Raw genomic sequence first — 23,125 nt, 5'->3', positions numbered from 1 at the left:
TTAAACATTTCTATATGTTGGTGTTGAAAAATGTTTTTTTTTAAAGCAGAAGGCATAACGGGAAGAGATAAATTACACCCCTGCAAAACAACGTAGGTGATATTTTGATGCCAAGCCCATGACTTCCATCCTGTGTTTGGGAAAAAAAATAATCTTTCTGTCTGGAAGGGAAGCAAAGCCACCACAGGTTTTGCGTGCAGAAATTCTCAAGTTCGTTCCTGTGAGCTACTAAGCAAAAATGGTTCGACCTTTCGTGAAAACAGCAATTAGAAAAAAATAAAATAAATTCTCCATTTCTATCCTAAAACTATAGTCTTCTACAGACCTACTAGGAATACTCAAAAGGATTCTGTCCAACTACCGTATTTCCCCATGTATAAGCACCCCCTTTGTATAAGCCACCCCCGCAATTTTTGGACTGTGAAGTTTTGAAAAAAATATTTTATTAGAGAAACAAGTTATGAAGAAAGAAAATTTACAAAGAAACAAAATTGACGTCTAGATCTACAACTTCGGTCATGACGCCGGCGGTGCGGAGACGCTAGCAATCTACGCATCGGAACGAGTAGGAACGAAGCATTCAGGCCGATGCCTAGCGTATGCATTTCTATCGCGTCACGCGCACTCGTAATCGTATCATCACGTACAATTTTTACAAAAAGTATAGCATACTGCTGGAAAACCAGTTTATTCCTACTTTATTATTTTATGCATTTTCACGTATAAAAGTGTACCTGCTTTGTATATGCCACCCCTACTTTTGGGCTTGAAAATTTTGGAAAAAAGGGTGGCTTATACATGGGAAATACGGTAATCTACTCCAAAGGCAAGATGAAGAAGACCCATGTCCAGATGGCATAGCAAACCATGGCTTAACGTAGTGTGAGAAGTTTTACACCCAGATTCAGTGGAACCTCGGGTCGCGAACTTTGCGACCAGATTGGGCAGTGAACAAAAAATCCACCTGGTTTTTGAATCGGGTCATGATTCAAAAATTGGGTGGCGAACAAAATCGGCGTGGAAAGATTCCCTTTCTGCACCAATTTCCCCTTTGGCACCATTTGGACACGACCAAATTGGGTTGTGACCAGAGTGTGGAATGGATTATGGCCGTGACCCAAGGCTCCACTGTATATTTTATTCTTTATACTGTTTCCGTTTTCCCTTAAAGTATTAATGGAATCCACCATGGTCTGAAAATCAGTGTCTCCGAGTTCAGTGATCAAACTTCCTCAAAATAAGTAACTCAGACATAAACCACATATCAAAAGGTCTGCAAACACAAATAGAGTTAATTAAATTTAAGTCTCCCAGCAGAACTATATGTTCACAAGCACACAAACACCCCTGAGCACGTAGACACTTCCACACCTAGATAGGTTCCCTCTATAAAAGTTTGCCACTGTACCCCCATTTCTCTGCAGCCTGCCCCTAAAAACAAACTGGTTTGCTTTTAGGAAGACACACTTCTTCTTTCCTCACAGCTGTCTGGATCTCAATTTTATTTATTCTTGTGAAACTCTGGCTCCAAATTATTCTCCTGACATTAGTGTGTGAACTCAATTGGGGACAAGCAGTGGCTTCAGAAGACTTTCAGCTGGGAATGAGCCACAGGAATGTCTGGAGATAAACTGGTGCATAACTGGTGCGTAACCACAGATCTCTGGTTTATTCTCAGCATTGTAGCTCAGTTTATCAGAGATGGGAGGAAATGCAAAATTTGGGCCTCAAATAGGATTGCCGACATACCTTGGCTGCATACCTTAACCATGATAGTTAGCTAGTCTGCCAGTCTTCCTGGGATTAAAGACACTATCAGGATTCCATGTATCTATGCATGCATGTTTGCATAAATGAACAAATAAATAAACACCACTGTTAAGCTTTAGCAGATTAAAGGAAGTCAAGCCACGCTTTCATTCCCAGGTGTGAATTTCAACTTAGGAACAAAACAAGCACAAAATATCGTTTTGCGCGTTGGCTCACTGCAAAATCCTAACGACAATAACAAAGCCCAAATATCTGGCCAACTGCACAACGACCATCGTATGAGTAACAGAAAAGCCTTTCCCCCATAGGCACCCCCACAAGTGCCCCCCCACCATTCAACCCAGCCTGATTTCTACTGGGCTAATATCTCTCCATGGACTTTATTAGCAAAGAAACTGGGATGTAGTTTTTTTTTTGCATGCTGCATTTTTATGAAGGCAGGGAACAACTTGTGCAAGGCATGTGTCAGGTTGGAAATAGGGGAGAGAGAACGGCTGGGAGAATGTTAAGGAGGCAACTGCGTGGGGAGAAAAGGGGAGGAACACCCCTCCCCCCCCAAAGAACGGGGAGAAGCTAAAGCGAGAGAGGTTTTCGAAACGATGCAAACCGATTTTACGGCAGATCAAAAGAGGAAGGGAGAAAAACTGACCTATCCTAGCTTTAACAGATTGCTTCTACCAGGCCTTTAATTGGTCTATTAAATCAAATTGCTTGGTGTGGATTAAAAAAAAAACTGTTGTGTAAAAAAAAAAAGGTGAACAGAGAAGAAAAAGAGAAAAAAGAAAAGAACTGACAATCGGCTGAAATTAAACCACGACCAAAAAAGAAAAAGAAAATACAGCCCAATGCTGAGCCAGCCAACTGAGACTTGTTCTACAAACATGGCTTAAGCAAACTGCAGCAAAATGCTTTGTGCAGGCTGAGCCTCTGCCAAGACTCTGTGTGTGTGTGTGTGTGTGTGTGTGTGTGCAGGTGGCAGCAGGCCTTGGAGAAATAAGGCGATTGTCTGTTGTAATCTTGTGTGAATGAAGACGGCCGTGCAAATTTTTAAAAGGAAGGAAGGAATCAAGGTCAGCCTGACTGGAAGAGAAGAGGCTACCCTGTCCTCATCACTTCGAAGAAGGGACTGGGGGTGGAAATATGGCACAGCTTTCTTCCCAAAATGTGTGAAGCAGAAATAAATACACTCAGTGGTGGGATTCCAAAAATTGAACAACCGGTTCTCTAGCCTAATGATTTCTTCCAACAATCAGTTCACCAAACTGCTCAGAAAGTTAACAACCGGTTCTTGTGAACCGGTGAGAACCGGCTGAATCCTACCACTGAATATACTCTTCCGAGTTATGTATCTTGCTGGTTGGTCCAACAGCTGTGCTGTCCTGCTCACACACACCCTCATGTAACTGTGGTTTGGTGGGGTTATTAACATTCCTCTGCAACTCCCTTCGCTAAAAACCTAAAACTGTCCCAGTTAAGCCCAGTCACAAGCAGACCCGTGCTGTAGTCCCCAGGGCAGTGGCCAATGTGTCCGCAGGGCACTTGGAAGATTCCCAATCCAAATTCTGCTCCCCAGGGAAAATTAAACTCACAATACAAGTGGGTTCACGAGGCAAGAAAAACCCAGAGTTCACAAGGCACAAACTAAGTCAAGGCGCGGGGTCAATCCAAAGCGAGACGGGAATCACGATGACCAGAAAACACACGGCTGGGAAAGGAACAAGATCCCACCACGGCCTCCAACCCTCTGATGGGCTACATAGCCAGCTTCTAGGGCAGCTTGTCAAGAAGGATGGGGATTTCTCCTTGCGAGTAATCTGGCCGACCTTTGCTGCTCCTACCTTATACCTGCCTTGTAGGGTATGGAAACCCTACACCGTTCCAAACAAATGGGTGTCCCATCTCTTCTTAAAAACCTCCCGTGTTGGAGCGATCCACAACTTCTGGTGGCAACTTCTGTTCCACTGGTCGATTGTCTTCACTGTTAGAAAGTTTCTCCTTGATTCTAGGTTGCTTCTCCCCTTGGTTAGTTTCCACCCATTGCTTCTTGCCTTGTTTTCTGGGGCTTTGGCGTCCTCCCACTCTTCTCTGTGGCTTTGTGGCTTCTTTGTGATTCTACTATGTCCTCATCTAAAGGTGAGGAGGATGGATGGATGGATGGATGGATGGATGGATGGATGCATGGATGGATGGATGCATGGATGGATGGATGGATGGATGGATGCATGGATGGATGGATGGATGGATGGATGGATGGATGCATGGATGCATGGATGGATGGATGGATGCATGGATGGATGGATGGATGCATGGATGGATGCATGGATGGATGGATGGATGGATGGATGATGGAGGCAGTGGTGGGAGTCTAATGTTTTTACTACCGGTTCTGTGGGCGTGGCTTGGTGGGTGTGGCTTGGCTTGGTAGGTGGGGCTTGGTGGGCGTGGGCAGGGGAAGGATACTGCAAAAAACCCCATTCCCTCCCCACTCCTGGGGAAAGGTTACTGCAAAATCCCCACCTCACTAACCTGCTTTCCAGCTCCGTTCTCCTGTGCAGGGCAACCAAAGGAGACCCAGCCAATCAGCTGAGACTTGGGAGGATGAGAAGAGATGGGGGCGGGGCCAGTCAGAGGTGGGATTTGCTGGTTCTCCGAACTACTTAAAATTTCCAGCTTTCGGTTCTCCAGAACCGGTCAAAACTGGCTGAATCCCACATCTGGATGGAGGCCAAGCCATTCACTGACCTCACTGTACTTCCTTTACCAGTTTCTTCTCCTTCCTGTCTTCCAAGCTACCTAATGGGAACGCAGAGCCTACCGAATGAGACCAAACTATCTAGCTGCAGATGCCACAAAGACCCCCTGGTTAAATCCCCACCTCTTTGGCCCTTCTGGCAGATCGCCTCTTCTCTTGGTACCCTTTCTAATCGAGGCTTCTTAACCTTTCTCCCTCAATTATCCCTGTGCTATTTTTTTCCCCCCTTTTTATACATTTTGCAGAACGCAAACGGGGGCGTGGGAGAAAGAATTCTTCTCCCAGGTTACCTTTGCAAAGGTTAAAAGGGAAGAGCGCCCGGGGCGGGGCGAGACATGGAAACGATCCAAGTTCAACATTTGCCATTCTGGGCCACCCTCGGAGAGCTCTGCAAACAAGAGATGACATTTCCAGAAAATCGACATTTCCTTCGGGCTGCCGTTTACATACCTGGCAGGGAAGAAGGGGAGGCAGGCCGCCCCTGTAAAAATAGCCTTTTTTGGCCTCTCGTCCTGGAAAGGCTGCGTGTGAATCTCCACATTGGACGCAGCTCTTCTGGGTTTGACACCTCCACTTCTTCCCCGTGGTCACGTTCACTAGGAAATTATTCTTAAGGACGTATTGCTGCCTTGCCCTGAGAAAATCACAGAGAAGATTTGAGTCACAGTCAGTTCCCCAAAAAATTAAAGGTTGTGCGTGTGGGTGCAGAGCTATCATGGAGCTGAGGAAGAGACATTTGGGCAGCCATACCACTGAAGGAGGGAGTGAGGGAAGAAAATCACATTTTTAATTAAATCTTAATATCATCCCATTTCATTCATCTAACTTAATGGCTAAATACACAGGCTTATAACTATCTTCCTCTACGTGGGAATTAATTCCCAGCTTTGAAGAAAATTACAAAGTTCTGTGAGGAGGTGGTGACAGCTGAGATTTGCTTTTGTTTTGTTTTTTAATTAACCTATCCAGAATAAGGTTTGCCTGGTTCTCACCTTCACCTATTTTCCTAGGCCTGCCCTGATATTCAGAATCTTAATCAAACGAGCTGAGTTTCATCCGTCAGGCTGAGTCACAAATAAAAGTAAAAAATATATATATTAACCATCCTTAGCCCAGTCTGTGCAGCCATGGGGTCTGCAGTGAAGTCCATGTAGAGGGAGGATAGGTGAGGAGATAGTTGGCATTGGAGAAAGCCGTTCCCTAAAAGTTTTATTTGGGTTTTCACAAAACATAATACAACTAAAATAACTTTATGAGAACAGCATGATTCCAGGTTATCACTTCTCCATACAGAAATAATCTCAATTACATATTTGTCTTTATATTCTATTTCATATCTTAGAACTATTTCACTGTTTTCTCAATAATTTTCCCCTTCCCTTACTTCCCTCAATCTTAATTCTAATTATCTCATTCCTTTCTAATTCAATGACATATCTTTTTCAAGATTTCTAGATCTTTCTAGTCGTTATAGTCGTACTTTTATCTGTCCTGTTTACAATTTCATACTTTCTTATACCATCATCATCCCGAAAGAAAAAGAATTAAAAAACAACTATTAGAATTTCTGAGGTTTCAGCCTTGGCCAGCCCGTGTTTTGCTGCCAAAGGGTCTCACAGCTGAGCCACCCCTCTTTTTGGGGGGCGTGCATGGGCTTTGCAATCTCTTGGCCCCGAAACCCAAACTCTCGATGGGTGGCAGATACTTGGGAGAGAGGGACAGGAAGCCAAAGTCAGCAGAACGTGTCCCGTTGCTATGGAGACCCAAGCTCCCTTTCCCCAGCATCTTTGTGGCTTGCGCGGGAAGAAAACCAATGCCGTGTGGAGAGGGGGGGGGAATCGCCACCAACGGACTTGCTGGGGGGGTTGCTGAAAGGATCCAGGCATCATGATCCAACCAGGTGAGGGAGCTGAGCCGGGGTGGGCTACTCTGGTTCGGACCGGTTTGGGCAAACCCTTAGCGATCGATTTGCCCTGCCTTAGCCTGTCCTATATTTCCGTGTTTTTCAGACCAGCTGATTCGCGGATGGGCACGCCTCAGCTGTTTTACTCACCGGGGCTGCCGCAGAAAGTAAGTTTGAGAGCTGAAAAGGGGCGATTTTCAGACGCCGCTCACCAAACCGGTTATTACACCGGTTGGATCCCAACACTGGGCTGAGCCCTACGTGGTTGTGGAGGGGACAGCGTCAAACCACAATCCCAGAGGAAACGATCAGGCAGCCAGGCTCGGTTTGGCCCAGGGGGAGGACGAGTTATGCGGCTTTTGTTCACTTCTCTGGAGAAGCAACCTGGGCCCTAAGGAGAAATTCCCTAACAGTGAGAACAGTTAACCTTGACTTCAGAAGTGGTGGGCGCTCCATTACCGGAGGCTGTTAAGAAGACAGCTATTTGTCTGGAATGGTATAGGGACTCCTGTTAGAGAAAGGGGTTGGACTAGAAGACCTCCACGGTCCCCTCCCGGTTATTCTGTTATTTGGTCATTCTCGGGAGAGCCCCTAGCTCAGATTCTGTGCAGTTTTGGAGAGCCCCCAAATACCACACCTGGCTGGCTCCGCCTCACACCTCCCAGGAGTCCCCCCACATGGCCCGTTTCAAATACAGGTAAGTGCAGGGCGTGTACGGAGTCTCAGGGAGGGTGGAAAAACGGGCCTCCTGCAAGTTTGGAAGACCAGAAATGGGCCCACCTATGACTACGTTCCATTTATACCGAGAAGTCGCGGCAGACACAGGGGCTTAACGTGCTATTCTACCCTCATCTGTTGATGCGAAGGCAAATCTTTCCACTTGTCCGTCTCTCTCTCTCTCTCTCTCCCTCTCTCTCTCTCTCTCTCTCTCTTTCTTTCTTTCTCTGGAAGGAACTCCATCTTGGCTTCTGAAATCTTGCAAAGAGAAAGCTCTGGATAAAAGAAAGCTGAGAGAACTACACCTGAAGAACTACCCTCCTTTCCGACTCTGGGTGATCGGAGAGCTTTGCCTTCGCGCTCACAGCTGGCTGCGCGTGTTCAGCAAGGGTAAGAACGAAAGGGAAGGATTAGGGTGCTTAAAAACACACACACACACACAACAACATAACGCTCCCCTCCCTGGCTTTAGATCTGCCTAGAAGCAGGCAAGGGAGTTGAGACAAGTTGCAAAGAGCTTGCCAGCAGGCTCTGCATCCTGGTTCCCGAAGCAGCGTCATTATTAAGGGTAAAAAGAGTTGCCATCCTATTTTCCCAGATTTTTTTTTTTAAAAAAAAACTGGGCTTCCAGGATAGGCTGTTTCTTTCTGCTTTCTTCCAGCTGATAGATTAAAACAAGAGGGAGAAAGTGGGGGAGGAAACTTAATAAACCTGCATTCTTTTCATCCTCGTTTATATTGGAATGTTTTCCAAAGACAGCAGAGAGGTTTGTTTTTTTTTTCATTCACCCTTTCTCCCTCATTAATAAAATAATATCTCTGACTGCCTTTGGGTGCGTGGAAATGTTGACAGCTAGCGGAGGGAAAACCACCCCGCCAACACCCTAAAATTACCGGCCCCAGTCAGACCTGCCAAAAATTAAGGTTGGTCCCTTTTGCCAAAAGGTAACACTCAGTTAGCCCATCTAATCGGGATGGCCTTCATCCCACCCACCCTCTGAATTTACAAGGCTGGGACAGACTTATCTCTTTTGCAGACTTCACATTGACGCATCTCCCTAAGAAAAGGAAGCGTTAAAAAAAAAACGCAACCCCCCCCCCACCTCCGCTGTGATCACTCCTGCTCTATTATTTATGACACTTTGCTTCCTCTGTATATAAATAATCCATGACTGCAAAGTGGGGTTTGTGCATTGAATATTCATGGACGTTCTTTGCATATAGAGCTCGTTCGTTCCCCGGGAACCTAGAAAATTCCAGGCGGTAAAATAACGCCATCGCCAAGAACGAAACTTTTATCCCTGGGAGAAAAGCGAGAGCCCGGTCTTGAATCGCGGGGATTATTCTGGAATTGTATAGCTTCCTCCCTTTTCTGCTGGGCGCCACTTTTTTCCTCTCTTTCCGATCTCCAAAGTACAGAGAAGAAGAAAATGTGCTCTTTGGGCTCTCTACATTTCAGAGGTCTTAATTCAGGAAAGAGAACGGGGAGAGAAAAGGGGAGAGTTTTTTGAATGACACCAACGGCTAAACCATTGGGAATTTAAAGCCTGGGATAATCCAAAGAAAAGATTATGGACCGGATGGCCCTTAAATTCCTGCAGGGGGCCAGTTTCAAATTAAGCTCATTGGGGTCTGCTGCAAACAGTTGGAAACTTTGGAGTAGCTGCCAGCCAGAGGAAGTAATCCTTGGGTAAGAAGATCAGTGGCATAACGCAGTGGCAGACTCTTCACAGGCCTCCTCCTTCTTCCACGGTTGTCCAAATCAACCTTTTTAAATCTCTGCAGCTCCTCTTGCCTCCAGCCCATTAAAGGTTCTCTCTTCCTTCTCTCTCTCTTCTCTCTCTTCCTTTTTCTTCTCTCTCTCCCCTCTTCTCTCTTCCTTCTCCCTTCTCTCTTTCTCCTCTCTCTTCCTTCTCTCCCTCTTCTCTCTTCCATTAAAGGGCTGGAGGGAAAACCACCCCGCCAACATCCTAAAACCCTCCCTTTGGGTGGTTACTGGCCCCAGTCTCCTAAACCTGCCTGAGAGAGGCACCCATGCAACACCACCCAACAAGAGTGGGAGAAGAGCAACTAGGATGATTAACAGGTCGGGAGGCTAAAACGTATGAAGAAACGGTTGCAGGAATTGGGTACGGCTGATCCAGAGAAAAGAAGGACTAGGGGTGACATGGTAGCAGCCTTCCAGTATTTGAGGGGCTGCCCCAAAGAAGAGGGGGTCAATCTATTCTCCAAAGCACCTGAAGGCAAGACAAACAATGGATGGAAACTGATCTGGGAGAGATTCAACCTGGAAATAAGGAGACATTTTCTGACAGTGAGAACAATCAACCCATGGAACAGAAGTTGCCCTCGGAAGTTGTGGGAGCTTCATCCCTGGAGGCTTTCAGAAAGAGATAACAAGCTGTCTGAAATGGTATGGGGTTTCCTGCTTGAGCAGGGGGTTGGTCTAGAAGACCTTCAAGGTCCCTTCCAGCTCTATTCTGACCGACCCCTCACCCATGGAAGGCAGCGCATTTTAAGGCAAGCTTTCCCCGAATGATGGATGGATGCTCTTGGCAACCCCAAAGAAAGGGAACCATAGTGACAGCTGGAAAGCCTACTCAGCTGAGGGCCAGTCCATCTGTGCAGACTGAGAACTTTCCCCAGAAGCCATCAAGAATTTCACAAGACTGATATCCTTGTCAACCTCTTATTTCCCTGCCACTGAGAATGGCACAGCGATTGACGTGCCGAAAATAAAATAAAATGAAATGAAATGAAATGAAATGAAATGAAATAAAATAAAATGAAATGAAATGAAATGAAATGAAATGAAATGAAATACAATACAACACAACAACAACAACAACAACAATAACAATAACAATAATAATAATAATAGCATCCAGCTCAGCTTGTGCAGCTATAGCACGGGTCCGATTGCAAATCTCGCTGCTGGATTTTGCATGCAACCAGAGTTATGGTTGGTTATGTCCCCTTTTTATTACACCGTTCAGATGTTCTTCCCTACCTCCCAGCTTTTACGAGTTCCCAGAACTTGTCAAACTGCCCTAGGGCTGGCAAGCGGCCACGCAATTCCTCCTTGCCAGACCCACCGTCTGCGGTGTAAAATATCAGGATTCTTACAGCCCGCAGATGCTACCCCCACCGTATTTCTCCCCTACGGCCCTTTGAGATTTGCACGTTGTTCTCCCGTCTCTGGCACATCGCTTGCCAGAGGTGCCCCGAACAGGCAGCCCAACAGCTGGGCCCACCTTCCCTAACGCACACACCACTATGAATCTTGGCAGAAGCACGTTCGATGGGAGCGCAGCAGCGGCAGCGTTGCTTGCCGGAAGGAATCATAAAATCTGGAAGATGGAAGGGGTGGTTGCAGGCAGCGTAGAAGGAAAAGGGAAAAACCCAGAGCGACCAATTTGCTTTCACACTTCACAAAAGAAGTGGGAAACCTTTTCCAGCACTTGGTGGAAATGATGATGATGATAGAGAAGAAGAGGAGGAGGAGGAGGAGGAAGGAGAAGGGAGAGAAGGAGGAGGAGGAAGAAGAGGAGAAGGAAGATAACAACCAAGAGGAGGAGGGGAAGGAGGAGGAGGAGGAGAGGAAGAAGAAGAAGAAGAAGAAGAAGAAGAAGAAGAAGAAGAAGAAGAAGAAGAAGAAGAAGAAGAAGAAGAAGAAGAAGAAGAAGAAGAAGAAGAAGAAGAGGAGGAGGAGGAGGAGGAGGAGGAGGAGGAGGAGGAGGAGGAGGAGGAGGAGGAGGAGGAGGAGGAGAACAATGAAGAGAAGAAGAAGAAGGAGAAGGAGAAGAAGAAGATTTTCATTCTCCAAAGGTCACTCGGCAGTTACACCAGTGGAGTAACTATGTCCGAAATTAGCTTTTGGATCTGGGAATCCCTTTTGTTTATAAACCAAAAGTCTTAATTTTAGAGCTTCAATTATGAAAAAGGAGAAACAAACCCTGCTGAAAATTCTCCCTTTTGGCTGCCTGATTTTAACCATTTCAAGTCAGGCATCCCGTGAGGGCTTGAAAAGAAATCTGTCCTTCCTCTCCCTGAATTTCCTACCCATGTTGCACAACCCAGTTTGGCCTCTTGCTTTTTAAAATTGGCCTTCTCCCACTGGGATTATCAGTGGCTCTCTGGGGTTGCTTTAGACCCACTGGGAGGGGGGCACTAAAACCCTGCTGCCCGCTGTTTTATTTTAATTATTTTGTCCAGCTAATCCCATGGCTTTTCCTAAATTATGGAAAAGACCGTCCTGGTTTGGCCTTCCAATCTCATCTCTCTGGAGCAGGCCTGAAGCCGGCAATCGCTAATTCTGCCCATCCTGGCTGGGCTTAAAAAGGTACTTTGGGAGTTCCCAGGGTGATTTATCATACCATGATAAGCTTTAATGTCTGCTGGTGTTATAATCGACTTTATCTTAATACAATCTTTCCCTGCTGAACGCTCTCGAGACTTAAAAAACCATTTTTTCCAAAGGGGAACATTTTCGATGGTAATTCTGATGATGCTCTGATTATTCTTCGAACCCAACTCTCTGGGGAGGTGGGTGGGGGGAGGAAATTAATAAGAGGAGGCTTAATATTATCTTTTTGTTTATCTTTTGTGGCTGTTCTCGTTATTAAGCATCTGAGGACCACACAGAATGCCAAGCAGCTACTCCGAAACACGCACAGGCAGCGGGCAACTGTGGTCATCCCTGGGATGTGAATTCAGCGGAGCGACCAAGCGACATGGGTCCCCCTTTTGCCAAATTGCCAAAGAGCCTTTGGTTATTTGGCCTTTGCCTGGACTATAATTTCTGGTGCTGTTGTTATTCTCCCAATTCTACGCCATGATTTCTTCCAAGGGACGCCACCAAAAAGAACAATAAAGCCACCTGTCACCATGACCGTGCAAGATTTAAAACCAGGAGCATTTCAAAGAAGTTAAACCCAAAAATCTGGATGGAGCTGACCAAGGCCAACTTTTAAGTGTGGCTTCTGAAGATTTGCAACTGGATGACCAAGTATACTCAACGAGTAGCCCTTAACTATGTCTACATGGAGGCAAGTAAGCAAGGTTCCATTTTAGGCCCAGCACTCTTCAATATCTATCATAAATGACTTAGATGGAGGAATAGAAAAGGAATTCATCAAATTTGCAGGTGATACTAAGCTGGTAGGAACAGCCAACGCCCTAGAAGATAGGCTCAAGTTCCAGATGGATTTTGACAGACTTGAACCCTGGGCCCCATCTAACAAAATAAAATTCAATGTCGAGAAGAGTAAAGTCTCACTCTTAGGCAAGAAAAACCAAACAGAACACCTATAGATTGGGAGAAACCAGGCTTAATAGCAGTAACTGTGAGAGCAGTAACTCCGAGTCTTAGTGGACGATCAATTAAATATGAGCCAACAGTGGCAGCCAAAAAAGCCAATGCAATTCTAAGCTGCATTAACAGAGGGATGCAATCAAGATCATAGGAGATACTAATACCACTCTTTAAAGCCTTAGTAAGGCCACACCTAGAGTACTGCATCCAGTTTTGGTCACCACACTATAAAAAAGAGGTTGAGACTCTAGAAAGAGGGCAGAGAAGAGCAAGCAGGATGGTTAGGGGACCGGGCTGGAGGCTAAAAGATATGAAGAACGGCTAGTCTTACGGAAGAGAAGGACCAGGGGAGGCATGATAGCAGTCTTCCAATATTTGAGGGGCTGTCAGAGAGAAAAGAGGGTCAATCTATTTTACCTGAAAGCCAGACAAGGGAAAATGGACGGAAACTGATCAAGGAGAGATTCAACCTGGAAATAAGGAAGAATTTTCTGACAGGGAGAACTATTAATCGGTGCAACGGAAGTTGCCTTGGAAGTTGTGGAAGCTTCATCCCTGGAAGCTTTCAAGAAGAGACTGGACTGCCCTCTGTCAGAAATGATGTAAATCTTAGATCATAGAAAAACAGAGTTGGAAGGGACCTTTGGAGGTCATCCAGTCCAACCCCCTGCTCGGTCAGGAGAGTCGATTACAAATATTAGCCTCTACCTAGAACCGAACTCACAGCTTCCTGATTGTGAGGGCGAGAGCTCCACTTGTAGGCCACCGGAGCTGCAGTCTCCTGCTTGTGCAGGGAGTTGGACTAGATGACCTCCAAAGGTCCCTTCCAACTCTGTTATTCTGAAGCCTTTGCAGGCTTTTAAAGCTAGTACCAACTGTTTTCAACTGCGGGAGTCTCATTTAAGAGGACATCCTCACCCATTACAAAATCTCAGCTGCCTTCAAGCCCAACCACCGCTTCCTTTTCCACTGATGCCAAATTCTTGCTGCTGATCATACATAGCTAGATGACCCTGGAGAACCAACTTTGGGGTTCCCTTCTCTGCTTGTTTACCCATCACCGTTCAGAGGTTCTTTCCTGGAGCGCCCCAATGAAAGAAACTAAAAATGCCGTTCCTTGTGTCTGGTAGCCTTCATTGGCTTTGGCACCAGGCTAGGATCCCGTTCGGGGCCAGAAATGAGTCCCGGTGTGCAAAGGAGGCATTAGGACTTGTCGTTCAGGAGTGGGTCTGATCCCGCTAATGGGTTGCCGAGAAGGAAAGCCATCTTCCAGCTTAGGAAGTCAAAACCTCTGGGTGACAGATTTCCTTTGGACCTAACACGACACTTCTGATGGGCTTCTCGGCCCCGGATCCTTGCCGCGTTCTTGTTCCCAAGTAAATTAAACTCATTCGTCATCCTAATCGGTAATGCAGTGTGTCCCCCAAGCAGAAGAACAGCCAATTGAAAAAAAAAACAAAAAACAAAATGTAAGGAATCGCGCGGCCTGCGAAGCCTCCAATATGCTATTGGAGACAGGACAACTTGATTCCTTGTCAGGAGGCCATCAAGGCAAGGAATGGACTCCATTAGCTAGCCTTCCTCCCATGGAGCAAAAGACCAGGGAGGCACAGAAAAATAAGACTTACTGCGTCCCAAAGGTGCTTTCTTTTCCGAGGCGACTTTCTGGCTTATCTTTGAAGGCGTTTTGCTTCTCATCCAAGAAGCTTCCTCAGCTCTGACTGGGCGGTGGGGAATGGAAGGATTGATACTCTTTGCAGACAGCTGCTCATTTGCATCCTTTTAGCAGGTCCTTGAGGCCACTTGGGAGGTTTGTTTGTGTCTTCAGGGTCACCTGAGTGGTGCAAATGGCTGAAAGGACTCTGTTGTAGACTGGAGATGGATGGTGGCAGAGGACGAGAGTTGGTACCCACTTAAGAGTTGGTACTCTTAAGTGATTACAGGGTAATCTAGAATAGATTTGGCTGGGTTCGTATCCCAGACAAAGCTACCGAACAATTTTAATCAAGGTGGATTATGTACTCCACATTTCTGGCGGCCCCGGAGTCCATCTCCTCCTGCACCCAGGCGGTGAGAGGCCGTTTGGGTTCGAGAGGTTAGCTCTGTGCTGTATCTCTCCAGCCCAGGTCAGAAAAACTGAGCCGCTCTCCCAGTTGCCAGGAAAGCAGTGAAAACAATTACTAGAGGAACTCGTGTCTACCTGACAATCCATCACTGTCGACTGTCATGGTGACAGGTGTAATAAATACCCGAGAGAGGAGGAGCGGGGTGGGGGAGAAGTGGCTATAAAGACAAGGCAGAAGGAGGGAAGGAAGGAAGGAAGAAGGGAGGGAGGGAGGGAGGGAGGGAGGGAAGGAAGGAAGGAAGGAAGGAAGGAAGGAAGGAAAGAGGGAAGGAAGGAAGGAAGGAAGGAAGGAAGGAAGGAAGGAAGGAAGGAAGGAAGGAGGGAGGGAGGGAGGGAGGGAAGGAAGGAAGGAAGGAAGGAAGGAAGGAAAGAGGGAAGGAAGGAAGGAAAGAAGGAAGGAAGGAAGGAAGGAAGGAGCCACAGGAGACGGTGCGTGAAATACAAGTTCCAAGAAATAACTTGCATGGCTAGACAGTGAGCCTCCAGCTTGCTAATAGAGACACGGCCTCTCCTCGATGCTAATAAAGATCCATTCCACCAGGATCTGGACTTTGCCAGCTCTGGAAAGCCAGAGGCCTGAGCCTTTTAGATTTTAATCCTTTTTATTCTTTAAGGGTCTTAGAGCCACATCATTCACCCACACCCATCCTCCCTCTCTCTCTAAGTCTTATCACGGCCCCACTGAGCTCTAGGAGATAATCTTACAGAAAAGAAAAGAAAATCTCCGCTTTGGCTAAAAAGAGAAACAACATTCTTTCCAAGCCCTTGAAAGGGAGAAGTAAAGTGGCCATTATTATTATTTCATTTTTTTTTTGAAGAAGAAGAAGAGATGATGGGATAAAAGGCAAAGAAGTTGCTCTGGCTCTCAAGGAGTGAAACTCGGAAAGCTGACAATATTGAAGAAGCCCTGGGTGACAGCTCTTAATAATTACCTTGGAAGGGTCAGGATTTTCTGATTGTTGGGCAGGAATGAAAAGCTAATCCCTGCTCTCTGTGGCCCAGGGCAACCAGGACATCGTACAGAAAAATAATAAGCCCCCTCATCCCTTGTCTTCACCCCCCCAGATTTTGATGTTAAGCAATTTCAGAAAGCTCAAACTGCCCAAGGAGCTGCTGATCCAGTTCTACAAAGGGATGGATGATTGAATCTGTCATCTGCACCTCTATAACTGTCTGGTTTGGTTCTGCAACCCAACAAGACGGACACAGACTTCAGAGGATAATTAGGACTGAAGAAAAAAACAATTGCTACCAACCAGCCTTCCATGGAGGACCTGTACACTGCACGATTTAAAAAGAGGGCTGTGAAAATATCTACAGACCCCTCACATCCCAGATATAAACTGTTTCAACTCCTACCCTCAAAACGATGCTATAGAGCCCTGCACACCAGAACAAGTAGACACAAGAAAGCCATCACTCTGCTAAACAAATAATTCCCTCAACTATCTGTCCAACTATCTACTAAGTCTGCTATTCATCTTCTCATCACTCCTTATCACCCATTCCCTCCCACTTGTGACTGTATGACTGTAACTTTATCCTTGTGATTTATATTGACTGTTTCCTAGTATGATTTGATTGCTTATTGTACCTTTTGACTATCATTAAGGGTTGTACCTGATGATTCTTGATTCTTGACGAATGTATCTTTTCTTTTATGTACACTGAGAGCATTTGCACCAAAGACAAATTCCTTGTGTGTCCAATCACACTTGGCCAATAAAGGATTCTATTCTATTCTATTCTATTCTATTCTATTCTATTCTATTCTATTCTATTCTACTCTACTCTACTCTACTCTACTCCATTCCACCCCATCCCATCCCATCCTTCTGAGTCGCTCCCCCTGAGTCAGCTTGTCCAAGGGTCTCCAACCTCGGCAACTTTAAGACTTGTGGACTTCAATTCCCAGAATTCCTCAGCCAGCAAAGCTGAGTTCTAGGAGAGCTCACGTCCTGCCTCGCCTCAGCTCCTGCCAACCCAGCCATTTGAAAGCATGAATTTGCAAGTAGATAAATAGGCACCGCTTCCATGGGAAGGTAAACAGTGCTCCGTGACATCATGCTGGCCATGTGACTGCAGAAATGTCTTCGGATAGTGCTGGCTCAATGGCTTTGAAACGGAGATGAGCAACGATTAGCGGAGTAACAATCTACAAGGATTCCTTTCCCTTTACTCTTCCTACATTATACTCACAACACCCCTGTGAAGTAGGCCAGGATGACAAGCCGACAAGATCCTCTAGCAAATTTTGTGGCTGGGGAACGACACTGATTTACTGATTTACTCTAACTACAAAGCTATGCAGCCATGACTTATTTCTATTAAATGATACAGGAGGGGGCCTTTGTCCCCACGAACGAGGTGAAGTTAGTCTGCCTGCCAACACCCCCCTCACTTCCCCAGGCTACTTCCCCCTCCCCATTTTCACTTTTTTGCACCCTTCAAACTAAGCCAAGTACACAACAGCGGCCCTACGCGGCACCTGGAAACAATTTTATCACCCTCGGAAAAATGTGCAAATACCATTAAGTGAGACAGATTTTCTCATTAATTTCCTCTCCCTCTGACAGGCTAGGAATTAACACCATTGATTTCTCGGCTCCTGCTCATTATCAATCATCCGAGGGCTTACTCACACACGTTGTCTGATTCCCCCTGATCCACTTTCAGGTGCCAGTTGATGTGCATTAAACGAAGTCTGGATTCGGCACAGCTCGGGGATGTGATTTCTGACACGAGAAGGCAGGCTTCGGGTGTCCCGAAACAAAACCGCGGCACTCGGGCCAACACGGTAGCTAGGTCCGTGGCGCTGGGCACCTGTGCACTACGGTAAACGTGGATGGAGATTCTCAGTTCTCCAGGTCACCTGGATTTTCTTTGAGGATCTTTTGCTTCTCATCCAAGAAGCTTCTTCAGCTCCGACTAGACGTTGGGGAAGGGAAGGATTTATATTCGTTGCAGATAGCTGGTCATTTGCATCCTTTTTAAGAGGGTCGTTGAGGCCACTTGGAGGTTTATTTGTGTTTATCTGTGTCTTCCGGGTCACGGGAGTAGTGCAAATGGGTGTGGAAGTTTCTTCTTGGAAAGAGAGGCCTCAGAGAGAGCATCTCTGTCCAAATCGAACAGCCCTCCGTCAACAGAGAAGGAGGGATACGGCATCATCTATCTCCACTCTACAACACAGCTCCTTTCAGCCGTTCCAAGGAGGCTCCGCACCCATTTGCGCCACTTCCCCCGCCCCCGCTCATCTGCATATATTTAAATAGGCCATGTGGTAACCGGCTCCATCCTCATTACACCAATTACAAACTTGTTCCAAGCAGATGCCCGGCTCCTTTTACTTAATAAGAAATTGGCAGGACGATTTATTGCTCTTTCCCCGCTTCCTGCCTCCAGCCAGATGTTGGAGATCCGTGATTACCTCTCCAGGAATCAAAGCGACTGGGCAGCTTCAGAAGTCTGCAGGAAACAGGCGGGTGAATGGCGGGTCCAGGATGCCCCAGAAAACTTCACTGGTTCTTGTCAACTTCCTTCCTTCCTTCCTTTCCTTCCTTCCTATTTTTATCTCCTTCCTTCCTTCTCATTCCCATCTCTTCCATCTCCTCCCTCCCTCCTTCCTTCCTATTTCCATATCCTTCCTACATCCCTTCTTCCTTCCTTCCTACATCCCTTCTTCCTTCCTTCCTTCTCATTCCTATCCCATTCCTTCCTTCTCATTCCCATCTCTTCCCTCCCTCCTTCCTTCCGCTCCTTCCTATTTCCATCTCCTCCCTACCTCCCTTCTTCCTTCCTCCCTTCCTGCTCATTTCTATCTCTTTCCTTCTCATTCCCAATTCTTCCATCCCTCCTTCCTTCCCTCCCTCCCTTCTACTTCCATCTCCTTCCTACCTTCCTTCTTCCTTCCTTCCTTCCTTCCTTCCTACATCCCTTCTTCCTTCCTTCCTGCTCATTTCTATCTCCTTCCTTCCTTCTCATTCCCATCTCTTCCATCCCTTCCTTCCTATTTCCATTTCCTTCCTTCCTTCCTTCCTTCCTTCCTTCCTTCCTTCCTTCTTTTCTTCCTTCCCATTCCTATCTCCTTCCTTCCTCCCTTCCTCCCCCCCCACCCATGGGGAAAACTCTTGGATTTTCTGACAGGTGTGATCAGTCTAAAACAGCCAGGGGTTAGGAAACCCTGGATGGAAAAAAAAAGAAAAATCTGTAAAAAGTCAAAATAATATTTTTGCTGTTTCCTTCCCTCCCTCCACCTTTTTTCCTTTTGCTGGCGTTCCAGCTTATTTCTGGGCAGAAGTGCTAACTCAGTCCCCATTCACCCAATCCTGTCATCTCTTTCAGGGCTGCACAATAGTGACAAAGCCAACTGATTAACTGGGAGAAAATAAACTCCGGGCCAGAGCGGAAAGGTACGGAAACCCGCTTCTGCCTGAAAAGGCTACGTTTTTTTGATAAATTGCCTGGCTTTTCATCAATGGATCAGGCCACTGATACAGCGAAAATTCCAACGGACAGGTTGCCTTTTGTTCTGAAGCAGCTAAAGGCTCACCCCAGCCCTGGGTTCATCGACAACGTTGGGTTATTTTGCTCCCTGGACAAAAATATATATAAAGCAATTGCTTTTTTCCCCCTGTGTTATTGCTTTTTTTTTTTTAATGGAATAAATGACAGTATTGATCACGTTCCAACGTTAGGCCGAGCCTGATGATGAAGGGCTTAACTTAAAAAAACTAAGTTATGAATTCTGCCCCTTTTTCTTTTCGAAGGCAGGCTGTCGAGAGATGCTCTAGAAGGCAGGAGTTCTCAACTTTTTCTACACCCCGCACCCCCTAGAAAGCTTCTCATATATTCTCGCAAAAAAACACAAATAAATACATGCAATTATACACTACAATTTTGAAACTTCTAAATCCAAGTTTTTGCACCCTCCAGAATATCGTCTTGCGAGCACTCCCGGTTGGGAACCCCTGCTCTAGGGGAACCTGGCTGGACTAGATAAGCTCTGGGATCCCTTCCCACTCTCTGATTCTCTTTTTCTAATTGCAGACAGTTTTGGACTTACACCACTATATTTAGTGACCGTTCAAAGTTACAACGGCACTGAAGTGTTGACATGATCCCTTTTCACACTTACGACCGTTGCAGCATTCTCCCACAGTCGCATGATCAGAATTCAGATGCTTGGCAATGGACTCGTATTTATGACGGTTGCTGTGTCCCAAGGTCACGCTTTGCAACCTTCTGACAAGCGAACTCAATGCGAGAAGCCAGATTCACTTAACAAACCAGGCTTACTAACATAAGAACTGCAGGGAGGTATTTGAGAAAAAACAAACAAACGGAGAATATATAAAGTAGCGATAAACTATGAAACTGAATATGAAAGGTGGATATGTAATTGAGATTATATCTGTATGGAGAAGTGAAAACCTGGAGCCATGCTGTTCACTAAAACAAAAAAAAAGGTGTTCTATTTTACCATTTTTGTCTTGTGTAAACTCAATTTTTTTAATAAAAAAAAAAGAACGACAGGGATCCGCTTAACAACGGTGGCAAGGAAAGATCGTAAAGTGGGGTGAAACTCTACTTCGCAAAATGTCTCACTTAACCGCAGGAATTTGGGGCTCCATTGTGGTCCTTAAATATTGGCTGGGCTGATACAGCACAGCTAAGCTACAAGCAAGCAAGCTTTGGGGATATTGTGCCGTGCGACACCCCCAATCCCTCCAGCCGTTACACGTACACACGCATATTTTAAGAGAAGGGCATCCGTCCCACGATTCACCAACAGGCAGGCAGGATTTGAAACGATCGATTGGTGGGAAAACTACAGCCAGAAACTCTGCAACAGCTGGAGTCAACCGGTAACCTAAACGCAGCGCAGATTGCTGCTAAAAAGAACACAAATTCAGAACAGAAGATGCTTCAAACACGTCCCTAGCAAAGCACTGTAACCAAAAATAAAAGAAAAAAAATGGGGAAAGTAGCCTTATTTTTTATTTTATTTTTTACAGATGTAATCCTCTCCCTCTATCCCAGATACACACCAACAGCTGTTTCATTTCATCCCTCTGCGATCGGGATGGAGGAGAGGATCTGCAAGGGAGAACCGTATCGGGCGGTGGTTGCCAGGGAAACAGATGCAGCCTGCTTGTTACTCGCGATGCTTTCCTTGTTCCAACAAGATTTCCCAGTGCTTGACATGGTTAGGTTCCCGGGAGACTCGGGCCACGGACAGGGCAGGTACGTGAGGGCACAGCAGACGGATCAGCAATGGAAACCTGGCTGGGCCAAAATAAAACCGGAAAAAAAAAAAAAGGCCACCCTTAATTTTGCTTTCTTGTGCTTGCTTTTCGAACTGGTGACAGATGGGCTTAAAACTCCAAGTGGCGACTTGATTGCCGTTTCCCTCTCTGCTATTATAACCCAGAGTTGGATGGAGCCTCGTGAATTTTTTAGCGCAGCTCGGAGCTATGGATTTTTCAAAAGTGGGGAGGGAGTGGGAAAAAAAAACAGGTGGATATTTTATTCAATGGAATGGAATGGAATGGAATGGAATAGAATAGAATAGAATAGAATAGAATAGAATAGAATAGAATAGAATAGAATAGAATAGAATAGAATAGAATAGAATAGAATAGAATAGAATAGAATAGAATAGAATAGAATAGAATAAACCTTTATTGACATTGCATTCCACAAATACAATGAAATTTGAAAGCTACTCCAGCACAGTGCCCCAAATACCACATCACAATCATACAAACATTTAAAAATTAAAATAATTAAAATAATAATAATAATAATAATTCAAAACCTAGTCTAAAACCTATCTAAAACATTTAGTAAGTTAAATAGTTAAAAATGCCACTATATACATAGGGCTACCCTGTTTCTCCAACAATACGGCCTCCCCCAATAGGAAGTCCCAGCATGTTTTATAGGCATGAAATGAAATTAAGCCCCTCCCCCAAATTAAGGCCTATATTAAAACATGTGAAATGGGGGGGGGATGGTGGGGGGGGGGGCTTGCCGTTAGGAAGTACTTTTGTTGCACGCCCGGATAGGGTGCTGCCTGCGTTGACCCCAATAAAAAAGTGCCCCACCAACGCCGAGGTCAACATCCAAGCTGTCGCCGCCCGCCTGCCTGAAGATGCAAGGGTGGGGCGGAATTAAGTCACCCCCAAAAAGACGACCTAGCCATTTTTGGGGGGCTCAAAAAATAAGACCCGGCCTTATTATATGAGAAAAACGGTAGATCACAAATGCACTGTTTGATTCTGTTCTGCAATCGTCATAAAGAGGAGTCCGTTGTTAACTATCTGCCTTTTAATCATGTGGCCAAAGGAATGCCACAATGGTCATGTGAAAAACAGTCCTAAGTCCCTTTTTAAGGTGCCATCATAACTTCAAACAGTCACTAAATGAACTATTCTGTATAAAGCCACCTGGATTTAAAACTCCAAGGCTGAGAAACCGGTCCCACCAGGGATGGTGAAAGAAGAAAACCAAGGAAGACAATTCAAAGAGACCACTAAGGATCACCACCTCCTCCTTCTCTTCCTCTTCTTCCTCCTCTTCTTCCTTCCCTTCCTCCTCTTCCTTCTCCTCCTCCTCCTCCTTCTCTTCCTCTTCTTCCTCCCCTTCCTCCTCTTCCTTCTCCTCCTCTTCCTCTTCCTTCCCTTCCTCTGCTTCCTCCACCTCTTCCTCCTTCTCTTCCTTTTCCTCCTCCTCCTCTTCCTCTTCCTCCTGTTCCTCCTTCTCTTCCTCCTCCTCCTCCTGCAGAAGTCCCCAAAGGATGGACATTTTCATCTCTGGATGTTCCTCTCCCCATCACCTCGCACAGGTGAGCGGCCAAGGTGTGGCCGAGGCCTTTTTGCTCACAGCATCACCATCATCCAACAGGGGCGTTGCGGCGATGAAGATAACTCCATAACCGGCCTGGTTACCTTCCGGAGCTGCCTCCCATGCCCTCAAGAGGTTTTCCCATGGCCCGATGGCCGGGCGGATGAGTTCTGCCAAGCACAACGGACAGACACCGCCGCTTCCCATTTCCGGAGCCCGCCCAATTGGCATTTTAACGAGGGGAAGATAAAAGAGAACGAAATGAAACTAAAACTGAAATGAAGAGCTCGGAGACGAGCGAGAACTGGGCTTCGAGCCAAATCGGGTCTTCCTGGAATTAACTCTGAACGCAACACTCCAACTTCCCCTCTTCTTCCCGAAATGACACAGGGCATCCTAATTATTACTGGAGTTTTCAAATTGCCTTTAAGGACCTTTGGGTTTCATTGGATTTTATTAATTGCAGCGCTTTAAATTAGTTTAGACTATTCTGGCTCCGGGCTGTTTTTGTGAGTCTGTGTCTGTGTGTGTGTGTGTGTGTGTGTGTGTAAGTGAATGGCCTGATGTTATTACTCTTTCTCTTAGCACCTCGACATTCTTAACTGGGGTTCCCCCGGAGATTTAGGAATCTTTTGCAGCTAGTCCTCGACTTACAACAGTTCATTTAGTGACCGAATCTTTTACAGCTAGTCCTCGACTT

The 23,125-nt window shown here is 45.9% G+C and overlaps 1 long non-coding RNA gene across 1 annotated transcript; it reads left to right on the top strand.

Moving 5' to 3' along the window:
* The first annotated feature begins 6,610 nt into the window (after window positions 1–6,610).
* Window positions 6,611–21,062, top strand: LOC148124479 (uncharacterized). Its single transcript, XR_015739868.1, has 5 exons — window positions 6,611–7,122; window positions 7,377–7,532; window positions 17,257–17,415; window positions 18,922–18,989; window positions 20,595–21,062. It is a non-coding gene; the product is annotated as an uncharacterized LOC148124479 (long non-coding RNA).
* Window positions 21,063–23,125: the final 2,063 nt, after the last annotated feature.

The sequence above is a fragment of the Pseudonaja textilis genome, chromosome 18 (assembly GCF_049901715.1).
Source record: "Pseudonaja textilis isolate UNSWEBS1 chromosome 18, rPseTex1.2, whole genome shotgun sequence".
Lineage (NCBI taxonomy): Eukaryota > Metazoa > Chordata > Lepidosauria > Squamata > Elapidae > Pseudonaja > Pseudonaja textilis.
This window is presented reverse-complemented; position numbering and strand designations above follow the sequence as displayed.